At 42.0% G+C, this 13,821-nt stretch overlaps 1 pseudogene; it reads left to right on the top strand.

Annotated features, from left to right (window-relative positions):
- The first annotated feature begins 5,510 nt into the window (after positions 1 to 5,510).
- LOC125416424 (histidine--tRNA ligase, cytoplasmic-like) lies at positions 5,511 to 12,396 on the top strand (annotated as a pseudogene).
- The last annotated feature ends 1,425 nt before the right edge of the window (positions 12,397 to 13,821 follow it).

A 13,821-nucleotide genomic window follows, 5' to 3' on the forward strand; every position in this document is an offset into this window, starting at 1 on the left:
CATATATATTTCACTTAGTGCCTAACAGAACCTTGACACACGCGGCTGGATTGGACGGTTCAGTTGTCCCGGGGGGTGGCATTCCGGCTCAGACTATAAATGGAATCTAAAGGGTCAGGACTTCCTCAAGTTTTTTGAACGCCTCTCGCTTTTTTTTTTTTTTTCCCTCCACCTCCATATATAAAGGAGAAAGATGCCTGGCGAAGCCAGCCATGGTTGGTTTGGAGACAGCAGGTGGACATACCTTTTCTTAGTAGAATTACAGTTCTGTTGAAGCTGTAAATCTTTTCTTTCTTTCCATCTTAAGAAACTTTGCCGTATTCAATTTCAACTCGGAATTTTGGCATGGGCCATCAACAACTTTCACCCAGCTTCTTCTCTGCTCCTGCCCCTCCCTCCTTGGCCAGGGTTTGCACGAATATGTTGGTCAGCAAAGAGGTCACTGGTAGTGTTTAAAAATAAAAAGCAGACGTAGAAGAAAAGTCTGTCAAGTCTTAAAACAGTTTCCTTTCTAAGGAGTACAGGCTCTGTTCCTCTCTGTACTATGTCTCTGCCCTAAAAAAAAATTTTTAAATTATTTCTTATAGCTTCATTTTTCTGTATAATTTAATGAAGAATGATAGTAAAATAATTTCCAGCTAAAGCATGCCTTTAGCCACTTTTCTTTCTAAATGACATAAAATAGAATTATTTGTCACCAAATCTTATATCCATGTCAGAAGGACAAATAGACTTTTAGGGAAATAAACCACTAAAATGTCTTTAACTATCAATACTGTACATGTTTTGCTGGAAACTAGATATGTGCTATTTCTTATTTTTCTTCTTGGCTTCCAGTTTGCAAGACTAGTCTCCTATTAAGTAATATATGAAAACTAAAACTGGGTGTATTGGCATAGATCCTCATTCCCTGTATGAGGAGACAGAGACAGGTAGATCCCTGTAAGTTCAAGGCCGGTCTGGTCTACATAGTGAGTTCAAAGACAGCCTGAGCTACATAGGGTGACCCTGTCTCAAAAGCAAACAAACAAACAAGAAATACATGAAACCAATGGATATAACTCTCTAAGTGACATATTCTACCAGAGAGTGTGTCATAATCATATTATTGTCCAGTGTCATCCTTGTTATTTAACTTGTTTGACATTTAATTAATGAGTATTTTACCAAAACCACACAAAGACTCAACTAAGAAAGAGAATTACAGACCAATCTCGCTCATGAACATCGTTGCAAAAATTCCCAATAAAATACTGGCAAACTGAATCCAAGAACACATCAAAAGAAAATTACCCATTACAATCAAGTAGGCTTCATCCCAGAGATGCCGGGCTGGTTCAACATACACAAATCTATCAATGTGATCCATCATATAAATAAACTAAAAGAAAAAAAAACTATGATCATTTCATTAGATGCTGAAAAAGTATTTGACAAAATTCAACACCCCTTTATGATAAAGGTCTTGGAGAGGTTAGGGATACAAAGATCATATCCAAATAAAATAAAAGCTATATACAGCAAGCCAACAGCTAATATCAAATTAAATGGAGAGAAACTCAAAGCCATTCCACCAAAATCAGGAACAAGACAAGGCTATCCACTCCACTCTCACCATATCTCTTCAACACAGTGCTTGAAGTTCTAGCAATAGCAATAAGACAACATAAGGAGATTCAAATCAGAAAGGAAGAAGTCAAACTTTCGTTATTTGCAGATGATATGATAGTGTATATAAGTGACCCCAAAAACTCTACCAAAGAACTCCTACAGCTAATAAATATCTTCAGTGATGCGGCAGGATACAAGATCAACTCAAAAAAAAATCAGTAGCCCTCCTATACATAAAGGATAGAGAAGCAGAGAGGGAAATCAGAGAAACTTCACCTTTCATGATAGCCACAAATAGCAAAGTATCTTGGCATAACATTAACCAAGGAAGTGAAAGACCTATTTGACAAGAACTGTAAGTCTTTGAAGAAAGAAATTGAAGAGGACACCAGAAAATGGAAGGATCTCCCATGCTTTTGGATAGGTAGGATCAACATAGTAAAAATGGCAGTTCTACCAAAAGCAATCTATAAATTCAATGCAATCCCCATCAAAATCCCAACAAAATTCTTCACAGACCTTGAGAGAACAATAATCAACTTTATATGGAAAAACAAAAAACCCAGGATAGCCAAAACAATACTATACAATAAAGGAACTTCTGGAGGCATTACCATCCCTGACTTCAAACTCTATTACAGAGCTACAGTAATGAAAACAGTTTGGTATTGGCATAAAAACAGAGATATCAACCAATGAAATTGAATTGAAAACCCAGATATTAACCCACAAACCTATGAATACCTGATTTTCAACAAAGGAGCTAAAAGTATACAATGGAAGAAAGAAAGCGACTTCAACAAATGGTGCTGGCATAACTGGATGTCAACCTTTAGAAGAATGAAGATAGATCCATATCTATCACCATGCACAAAACTCAAGTCCAAATGGATCAAAAGACCTCAACACAAATCCAGCCATACTGAACCTCATCGAAGAGAAAGTGGGAAGTAGCCTTCAATGCTCCTTCAGTGGCACAGGAGGCCACTTCCAAAATATAACACCAGTAACATAGACACTGAGAGCAACAATTAATAAAAGGGATCTCGTGAAACTGAGAAGCTTCTGTAAGGCAAAGGACACCGTCAACGAGACAAAATGGCAGCCTACTGAATGGGAAAAAATCTTCACTAACCCCACTTTGGTCAGAGGACTGATCTCCAAAATATATGAAGAACTCAAGAAACTCGATATCAAAATACCAAATAATCTAATTTTAAAAATGGGGTACAGATCTAAACAGAGAATTCTCAACAGAGGAATCACTAATGGTTGAAAGGCACTTAAGGAACTGCTCAACATCCTTAGCTATCAGTGAAATGCAAACCAAAACGACTTTGAGATGCCACCTTATACCAGTCAGAATGGCTAAGATCAAAAACACTAATGACAGCTCATGCTGGAGAGGATGCAGAGTAAGGGGAACACTCCTCCACTGCTGGTGCAAACTTCTATAGCCACTTTGAAAATCAGTATGGCAGTTTTTCAAAATACTGGAAATCAATCTACTCCAAGACCCAGTAATACCACTTTTGGGCATTCCCAAAGGATGCAGACCAATACCCCGAGATCATTTGCACAACTTTGTTCATAGCAGCATTATTCTTAATAGCCAGAATCTGGAAAGAACCTAGATGCCCCTCAACTGAAGAATGGATAAAGAAAATGTGATACATTTATACAATGGAGTACTATTTGGAGGTTAAAAAAAACAATGACATCTTGAAATTTGCAGGCAAATGGATAGAACTAGAAAAAAAATATCTCAAGTGAGGTAACCCAGAAAAACAAACAATATGTACTCAATCATAAGTGGATATTAGACATAAAGCCAAGGATAACCAGCCTACAATCTACAACCCTAGAGGGAGACAGGAAACAAGGAGACATACATGGATTCCCGCTCCACCCCCATAGCCCCAGGAAGCGGAAGTAGACAAGATCTCCTTAGTAAATTGGCAGCATGGGGGGAGGGGGAGGGGTTGAAGGGGAGTGGGGAGCAGAGAAGGAGAGCATGGAGGAGAACATAAGGGATTGATAAGATTGAGTTAGGTAAAGAACAGACAGAGAGAGCAAGGAAAGAGATACTTTGAAAGAAGGAGCCATTGTGGGGTTAGCAAGAAACCAGGTACTAGGAAAACACCCAGGATACCACAAGGGTGTCCCCAGCTAAGAATCTAAGCCATTGTGGAGAGGGTACCTAACCTGCCCTTCCCCTGTAATAAGATAGATGAGTACCTTACTTGTCATCATAGAACCTTCATCCAGTAACTGATGGAAGCAGATGCAGAGATCCACAGCTAACACTGGGCCAAGCTCCCAGAGTCCAGTCACAGAGAAGGATGAATGACATGACCAGCAAAGGAGTCAAGACCATGTTGGAGATACCCACAGAAACAGCTGACTCGAACTAGTGGGAGCTCACTGACCCCTGACTGACAGCTGAAGAACCAGCATCAGACCAAACTAGGTCCTCTGAATGAAGTGACAGTTGTGTGGCATGGGCAGTTGGTGGGACCACTAACAGTGAAACCAGTATTTATCCTTAGTGCATGAACTGGTTCTTTGGAGCCCATTCCCTAAGAAGCTTCCCCAGCTTAGATGGGGAGGGGGCTTGGTCCTGCCTCAAGGGATGTGACAGACTTGGTTGACTCCCCATGGGAGGACACACCCTCCCTGAGGTGATCTAGAAAGAAACTTATTGAGTGAGGTAATCCAGAAAGACAAATATAATATGTACTCACTCATAAGTGACTTTTATACATAAATAAAAAGACAGCCTACAATCCACAACTCCAAAGAAACTAGACAACAAAGAGGACCTTAAGAGAGATATACATGGGTCTAAATAGGAAGAAGAAAAAGAGAAGATCTCCTGAATGAATTGGGAGTGTAAGAGTCACAGGAGAGGGGAGAAGGGGATAAGGAGAGAAGGGAGGAAGGGAGGGGAGCAGAGAAAATTGCATAGAGCAATAAAAACAATAAAAAAGAATAAGATAGTTTTAAAAATAGATGAAAAAATATTGCTTTGAATAATAAGAAAAGAACATCTATAAATTGTCAATGTTACCAAAAAGCAGGGAAAGGCTGAGAAACTGTAGGCCTAGAGAGACATAAGGAAATGGGGTGAATTCATCTGATCTTACTCAGGGTGTTGGGATAAAGGAAACATCAGCTAAAAATGATGTACCAATATTGTCTTTTTGATAGTAACACATGTAATACATTTGTTCTGTTAATAACTGCCGGCAGGGCTTGTGGGATTGTTCAATGGCTTGTCTTTGCTGTGCAAGCCTGATGACCCACATTCCATCCCCAGAATCTGAGTAACCGTGGAAGGGAACCAGCTCCACTAAGTTGTCCTAGCTGTGCCCACAAATGTGCATTGCACGTACTCACAGAAGGGTACACTATAGTGACACAAGGCACGGCTGGGCTGTGATGAAGCCAAGTAGAAGTCTGTGCTGAGAATTCCAAAGGGAATCTATGGATGTAAGGTGTTCTCCCTGAAGGAAAGAATAAGACACATGGGAACCCCCTGAATTTTATTCTTAACTCTTGTTAATTTATCCCTAAATAAAATGTTTTATTATGTTTCTTGAGAAAACAAAAAAATATGAAATAACGCAACCTAAAACTTAACAAAAAGAAAGGTAAGAGGAAAGACGGGAGAAAGGAAGAAGTACCTAATTTCTTTTCTACTTGGTAAATTTTCTTTGTATATTTGATTTGGTACAGCATACATTTTAAAACAGTACCGTTGAATGAATGTGTATGTTTGTCTCTTAGGTATCATTAGTCACACACACAGAAATCATTTGTGGAACAATAATTTAGATGCCTTTAGAAATTATAACGCTGATTTAATATGGTAATCAGAATTAAAATGAAATTTCTCTATGGCCCACATATGGGGCTATGTGATACTGACTTGTGAGGTAAGAAGGGCAACAGCTGAGGATTCACATTCTTAGTGGCAGCTGACGACTCTCCAAATCTTCCAAGTGGTCCTTATGTGTAACTGTACCATTTGCTGTGGCAGTTTTTTTAGAAGCTTACCAAAGCTCGTGGGAATGACAGAAGACAGCAAAATCACGATGGCTTACCACATGGTTAAGCTCTGCCACATGCTAATGCACTTCTTATTTGATTCAGATAGAATAATTGTCTGCTGTTTAAAACTCTTGGGCCAAACAGAGACAACCAGCGTTCCCTTCTTTTCCCCGATTTACACAACAGCCTTGCATACACAGCCACTGGCCAGGCAACGGCTGGGACTTCTATCTCACACAAACTGCCCAGTTGTTTTAAGCCTGGTATATATTAGAGTATGCACCAGAAATGTGGCATTATTACCAGGTCATAGTGGATGAATAAATTGGTGTTCATTCCTGTTCTCTTGGGAAATTGTTGAGAGCACTGGAGATAAGAGGAAAAAAGGGGCTCCGATAACACAGACTTAGAAAGACTGAATTCTTGTCATTAATAAAGGCAACTGTGACTCTACCAAGGTTGGTTCAGATAACAGTCAGTTCTGGCTGGTTGCCAGATCGTGCTGGGCTGGAGAAGCTTGTGTGACCTCAGGGAGAGCAAGTGCAGGGCCTCAAGCCGCAGAGAGAGAGTTTCGCCAAGCAGCTAGAGAGGGAGGTGGCTGAGTGCGAGAAACTGAAATCACAGGTGGGCAATGATGATGTTAGAAGTTTGGGCTCAAAACCCCTAAGTGTACAAGAGACTAGAGCCTACGGAAGATGGCGGTTAAGGATGGTGTTTGATGGCACCATCCACTGCTTCAATGTCATGTTGAAGTGAATGATATGCCTGTGTTCAAACTCAAGGGACCACTGATTGGAAAGTACAGAGGTGATGCCAAGCTTATCTGTGACCTGAAGGGTCAGCAGCTGTCCCTTTTTTATGACCTCACTATCCCTTTTGCTCCATATTTGGCATGAACAAACTGACCAACATTAACCACCACATAGCTAAGGTGTACTGCTGGGTTAACCCAGCTATGACCCAACGCCACTATGGTGAATTCTTTTTGTTTTTTCTGGTGTTTTTGAGACAGAATTTCTCTGTGTAACAGTCCTGGGTATTCTGGAACTTGCTTTGTAAACTAGTTGGCCTTGAACTCACTGAGATCCACCTGCCTCTGCCTTCCAAGTGCTGGAAGGTGTGTGTGTCACTACCACCCGGCTTATTATGGTTAATCCTACCAGTGTAATTTTGACAATGCTAGTCAGTTTGACTTTCTGATTCCTGATTCAGATGCTCAAAGATCATGTATGAGATCCTGATTTCACTTCATATAGGCAACTTTCTGGTCAAGGGAAATGATTCATGCATTCTGGGTGGGATGTTCACCATCTGTGGTGTTCCTGAGAGGAAGTTCTGTACCATCTGTTCCTCAGTGGACAAGCTGAATAAGGAATCCTGGAAGAAAAGGATGATGGAAGATTAGGGTCTTCCAACTGAAGCAGCTGACGTCACTGGAGACTGTCTTCAGAATACTGGGGAGATCTGTTCTAGGATCCTCTACCATCCCCAGACAAGTAGGGATTCAAGGGAGGACTGAAAACTGTTGTTTGAGTATCTCACCCTGTTTAACACTAATGACCAAAACTCCTTTAACCTGAGCCCTGCTTGGGAGTTAGCCTGCTTACATACATACTATACTAGATTTATCTATGAAGCAGTCCTGCCACAGACCCCAACCCACACATAGGAAGAACCTTTAGGTGGGGATAGTATTACAGTATGGCTGCTGGAGTGTGTAAAAATGGGCTAGCAGGCATGCTTCACCCCAAAGGCTGCAAGATGCCGTGCAGGGATCAGCTTTGGACCAGAGGTCGTTTGTTCCATTGTTGAGTAAAGATCAGAGGCTTTGGAGGAAACAGTATGGACCACAGAGTCACAGAAGAAGCTTCAGAAGATGAGATTGAAGCTTTTCTCAGAGCTACAGGATGCTGGGATCAAGGCCGAGCTTCTCTCCAAAAAGAACCCAAAGTTACTGAAACAACAGTGGTACTTTGAGGAAGCAGTGGCCATCATTGCAAGCAGGAAGTCAAGGATAGTGTCAGTGTCATGGAGGTCAGTTCAGTGACAAGCAGGGAAGAGGTGCATGGACAAAGAGCAGACCTTGTGGAGGAGACGGGAAGGAGAGTAAGTCAGCTTCCCTGAATCTGTTGAGCCGAGTGAACTAACAGGAAACAGGACTGGCGATATTTGAGCTAAAACAAAACTACATATGCACTAAGTTTGCACATCCCTATCCTACGAGAAGACTGAGGGATGGTCAGAACAAAGGTTTTTAGCTTTTTGTAATCACTGACAACAGTAATAATAATAATATAATGGCCAGGCACTACACTCTTTCTGTGGGTGGCAGCAGAGCATGGTTGGGTTAATCAAGTCTCTGCCTCCTGAGCTCCTGGGTTGGACCTGAGATGGCCTCATTGCAGAGCCAAACACCAACCAGCACAGATGACTCTCTACAACCTATCACCAAGAGTCCCGAAATTTGGTTGACAATCATAGGAAGAAATAAGGAAAAAGGATTCTAGGCAAAACAAGAAAGAAATGTACAGTATTCCTTACAGGGACTCATGTGCAATAAGTGTGGTTAGCATGAGAAAACACAAAGCCAATTAGAAAAATAGCTTTTAAATGGTAAGGTAGAGGGCAAATTAAAGAAGCTGTACCTGTTGTTCTTTGTGAAGGCTGGGGGAGAGGGTAGGGCTAGGTGTGTATTCTTAGAGTAAAGTGGGAATCCCATATATCCAGCAGATTGGAAGGACAAAATACAGGGACAGAAATTTTTTAAAAATAATTTTGAGAGCTCCTAGTGAATAATGGATTTTTACCTGTGGTTCGCGAACTCCTGTGTGGAGAGAGGAGTTGAGAAGTGGATTTTCACTGTGTGATAACATATTGGAAAGGAGAGATACTGACTAGCTCAGCATCCGAAATCCATTCACCCAATACCCAGACTTGTGCACATGTAAACTGATGGGACTAATTCCTCAGATCACAAATATCTATTTAGTACTTTCCTCAAGAGTGGGGTTATTAAAAGATCAAAGTCTAGTCTTCTTGAGATAGGACTATATAGTCGTTTATACAATTTGGGAGAAAGGGTGCTGTTGGCTAAAGAAATACTTGGTGTGGTGGTTTGAATGTGAAATGTCCTGCACTGGTTTGGGTATTAGACCACTTGGTCCAGTTTATTTCCTTGTCTGATTGTTCTGCAAATCACAGTCCCCATCTGGATGAAATCTACACTGAAATCACGTCTTCTTATTGACTTTTCCCCCTTACAATTGAATTGCGTTCATGATTCCGAACATCCTAAGCTCCACCCAGCAAAAATCTATTAAACCACACACTATTCCAGCCTCAGTTTATCTCCTCGGGAATCAGCCCACATTTGTGATTGATCCTGATGATGCTGATGTAGTTCACACAACCCAAACTCAAAGCCAACTCAACCCAAACAGCAGGTGCTGATGGGTTGAACGGTTCCACATCAGAATACTGGCTCTGGAGAGACGGCTTCCTAGTAACTAGCTGTGTGATGGCTGGCAATTGCTTTTAGCTTTAAGGAGGCTTAAATGTAAAGTTAGACAAATGGAGAGGTAACCTCCATTTGATAATACCCAATGTATGGTTTATTTTATTTATTGAAGAATTATATAGTGTTCCTTTGCTTTTAAAAAGTAGTTTTATTATTAACAGTCACTCATTGGAAGTTAATATATGCCACCTTTTCTAATCCTATAGCAGCTCCCAGCAGGCATCATTCCCATCTTACAGACTGAAAGACTCTAGAGACACAAAGCATTAGCTACACACAGGAAAAGAGTCAAAATCAGAAAAAGAATTTCAATGCAATCCAATTAAAGCTTCCTGTTGACTAGAGGAAGGATAATTACATGTGAAAAAATCTGGATATGATGTATTATTTATTCACTTAGAATAGAATAACATGTCAGCAGGGGGGCAGGGTGACTCAGTGGGTAAAAGCATCCCCTGCCAAGCTTGATTACCTGTGAACTTGATTGATCCCAAGCAAGGGAAAGGGAACCAATGAACAGGTTGTTATCTGACCTCTATGTGAGGGTGCACCCACAGATATCGTACAAATAAGTTTTTAAAAGAGAATATGTCAGCTTTTACAAATGATAAATAGATTATCCTTCAGAGGAAATGGCACTCAGGGAAGAAAAAGAACTTCCAAGGTACTGTGAATACAAAGGGTGAAGATGTTAGGTGTGATGGGAACCAGGATCTGGAGGAGCACACGATGACCAGACTCTCATCATCCAGAGAAAAACTCATACATGTGATCAGGCACAAGGAGCACTCACAGGGAATTTAGAAAACTCTCCCAAGTGATGGCCAGCAAGGCTGGACTTCCTCTGTCCTCTACCTCCCACTAAGTTCCCCTAGCCCTCTCAGCTCACTGGTCATGCTGTATTCGTCCATACCTTCCCTCTCAGGCCTGTTATGACTTTACCCTTTGCCTGAGATACTTTCCTGTGCACCCTTAGTGGTTGCTACCTCGGATCATTTAGATTTTAATCCACACGTGACATCCTTAGAAAAATCCTGCTTTAATTGGAGCATCTGCCCCCACACTCACACATACAGTGTATCACTGTTTAGCACAGGATGTGCACTCTTTCTTATGGTCATTATAATTTTTCAGTATTTTATCTATTTGTTTCCTGCTACAGTTAGGAAACAGGCTCTGTAGTACCTGGGGCTCATCTATCAGATTCTCGGAGGGATCTCCAGCTGCCAACACATAATAACCTCAAAGCAAATGGATGAAAGGATGTTATAGGTGTCAGTATTTATTAAAATTCAATTAAGACATCACTTTCCAAATTTTAGCATTCAGAAGAATCAAATTGGCTGGCCCAAAAGACTGTTGATGAGCATACAATCAACTATTAGAACCCACTTTAAAAACGAGGGGCTTCAGCATCATTTACAGAGGGAAGCTGATTTATCTCCCAGAAAGAGCAAATGTAATTACTTAAACGTAATCACACGGTCTCATTATAAAGAGATTAGTCTTAGCTCGGACTTTACAGAGACTAGTAATGACGAGTGAAGGATGTTCAGCTAAAAATAAAACATACTAACTGGGGAGTGAAGATCTTCCAGAAGTGTTCTGAAATGTTGTCAACTACTTCTGCTTAAGTGGGTGTGTGCTTAGCTGCTGCCCCAATGAGGAACCAGGAAGGGGTAATGCAGGTTTTTTTTTCAGTTACATGCCTTTCACCACTAAGTTTTAAAGCAATGTTGTTTCTTCAACACTCAATCACTTCAATCCCCGGGTAACTAGGAGAAGGGTACTATTTCTCTCTTTCTGCTTTCAGTTGCCTTGTTACAGGTCATGCCACATCCAGGGCCAAGCTGAGGCTGGTGCTCAGGAATGATGTCTTGTGGAGGAGATCGTAAGCCCTGGCTTTTGGCATGGTTAGTTGCTGCTTTTCTCGGAAGCAGGGTGTAGTGTTTCTTAAGGAAGGGCATTTATAGTGATTAAAATTGCTCAGAGCTTGCTTCATTGTGTAATTCTGGTACTGTAGTATGTAATGCTGGCAAGGAGGGAGTAAGAAAGGGACAGAAAATCCCAGATGGCAGCATGGAAGGGCACACAGTACAGATGCCACCTCAAGAGAGGGGCTGTGGCACTAGAAGAGGGGGTGCCAATGGTCAGACTCTTGGTCAGCAGTCCTTGGTGACTTCGACCTCCTAAGGAGAGTGGAGAGCACAGATTCCAAGGGTGGTGACTGCCCATCGCTTTGCTGTCAGTCTCCGATTCTTAGGCAGGTTCCCAGAAACAGCTGACAAATGGAGCTTTGGAAATGAGATTGTTCTTCTGGAAAAGAAATTAAAAACTATCTTCCAGAACAAGAAGATGGAGACATGCTAAACATCCACTTTTAAAAGGCAGCAGTTCCATTTTTAGGCATATGCCCTACAAAATACGCACACAGAGATGCGTATTTATATCTATACACACCTGGGGCAGCATTACTCAGTGCAGGGTAAAACTGAAGCCCATGAAGATGTCCACTTACAGGATGGCACACTCATGCAGTGGAATACCGTGTGCCAATGAAAATGGACACAGTGACAGGCAGGTGAGACAATATAGGCCACTCTCACACAGTTTTGAGTTAAAAATTCATAAAACCCAAATACCCTGAAGGGTCCTATTTGTATAAAACTCAAAACCAACTAAAAGTAGCTCATGCCCTTTAAAGACAGGAAGGTGGAGCTCTCTGGAGAGGAGGGTTAGGATTGGGGTTAGAATACGAAGGTGCCTTAGGGGCTGGTGATAATCCACTTGGTGAAAACCCATCAGTCTTTACGCCTAACAGTCTTGCACATTTCCCAAATGTATGGTAAAGTTTAGTAAAACGCTAAGTTTCAGAAGCAATACTGCCTTCTGAAGTAACCGGGGACCCTGGATGGGGTCGGTATGGATCCGCGGGCCCTGTGTTCCAGCTTGTGTTGGGGGCGTCAGAGAGCATGAGTGTGACTGTCTCCATTCTAAGAACAAGTGTAGGGACGAGAACAACCTGTGACTGGTGGAGCTTTGCTTTTTCTTGTTGTCGCCAGGGTTTTCTAAATCAGGCCAAGGAAAGTAACCTTGTCTCTCGCCATGCCTTCAGGAACCCAGGCTACGGTGCATTAAGCATTTTTCGGGAACTGGTGGCCACAGCCCTTGTGTTGGGTGAGGGAATGACACAGAGGGCACCAATACGGCTATAAACCTGGCACCTGGATTTAAAGCGCATGAAACAGCTGAACCCTTGAATGAGGAACTTTGACCTGAGGTCTAGCTCTGCAGCTGACCTTCTGCATATTTTTATTTTTTAAATTAAGTAACCCTGGGCTTCTCTGACAGGAAGGTGAGACGGCGAAGGCCAGGAAGAAGGTAAAATGGAGTAGCAATATCCTGTTCTCATACATTAACAAGACAGGTGGAGCCAAGAGCAAGTATACACATTGATTCTTGTCAAGTGAGACTGGTTACAGCATGAACACACGGGCTGCCCTGGAGGTGAGTCCCCTGGGAATGCTTCCCACTCAGATGAATAAACGAAGGCTCTTGGGAGGTGTGTCTCGTGTGTTGAGGTCCTCCCTGGTGCCCAGGTCCTCCCTGGTGCCCAGGTCCTCCCTGGTGCCCTTTGACAGTTACGACTCTTGTAGTTTCAGTGCCTGCAAGTCCATGTCTCAGCTCTGAGGGTGCACTTTGCCCTGTCCTGGAGACGTGTACGGAAGAATTGGATTGCTGTTTGTTGAAATGGATGGTGTTTCTCACAAGTCCCATTTCAATAATCTTCTAGAAAAGCAATGCTGAGTGTGGGATTGGGAAGGGCAAGACAACACGTCTAAGTAAATAGCAAGTTGTCCCTCAGCACCTGCTGGCTCACAGCGCTACCGTGTTTCTGGGCCTTAGATTTCCTCTCTTTTCTTAAGCAAACAGAGTCCAAGAGCACTTAAACAGATACAGAATTTTAAATCTGAATGCCCAGGAAATGGAGTCGCTGAAATTCTAAGCTGTGATGCAGTTCCTTGAGAAGTGCAAGCTTCCAACGAAACCCTTTACTCTGTTCAGTCTTTGTTCAGCTCTATGTGCCTGTGGTTTCCCTGCAAATTTCGTCTTCTGAGATGCATATCTGTTCTTGTACTTTTCTCTTGTATCAAGGCTGAGCTCTGCCATAGCCCATGTGTGGAAACCATTTCCAGGGCTATTGGTCTAAAAAGCCAAGATGTTCCAACTCTGGAAGGAGACTTTCCAGGCCTGAAGAATAAGGAGACATGGGCTCAGAGTGATAAGTCCTATGTTTGATTTGATTCCATTTCCTCCTCACATTGAAAACACTATTCTTTTAAATATTTATTTTTATTTTATATACATTGGTGACCTGCAAGTTTGTCTATATGCAGGAATTCCCTGGAACAGGAGCTACAGACAGTTGTGTGTTCTGGGAGGAATTGAACCCAGGTTTTCTGGAAGAGCAGTCAGTGCTCTTAACTGCTGAGCCATCTCTCCAGCCTGGAAATGCTATTTTTACATGAAGAAGACAGAGACTATGTGGAACAAATCTTTTTATAAGAGTGTACTTGAGGCTGGAGAGATGGCTCAGTGGTCAAGAGAGTTGGCTGCTCTTCCAGAGGTCCTGAGTTCAA

This window comes from Myodes glareolus, chromosome 1 (assembly GCF_982192425.1).
Source record: "Myodes glareolus chromosome 1, mMyoGla1.1, whole genome shotgun sequence".
Classification (NCBI taxonomy): domain Eukaryota; kingdom Metazoa; phylum Chordata; class Mammalia; order Rodentia; family Cricetidae; genus Myodes; species Myodes glareolus.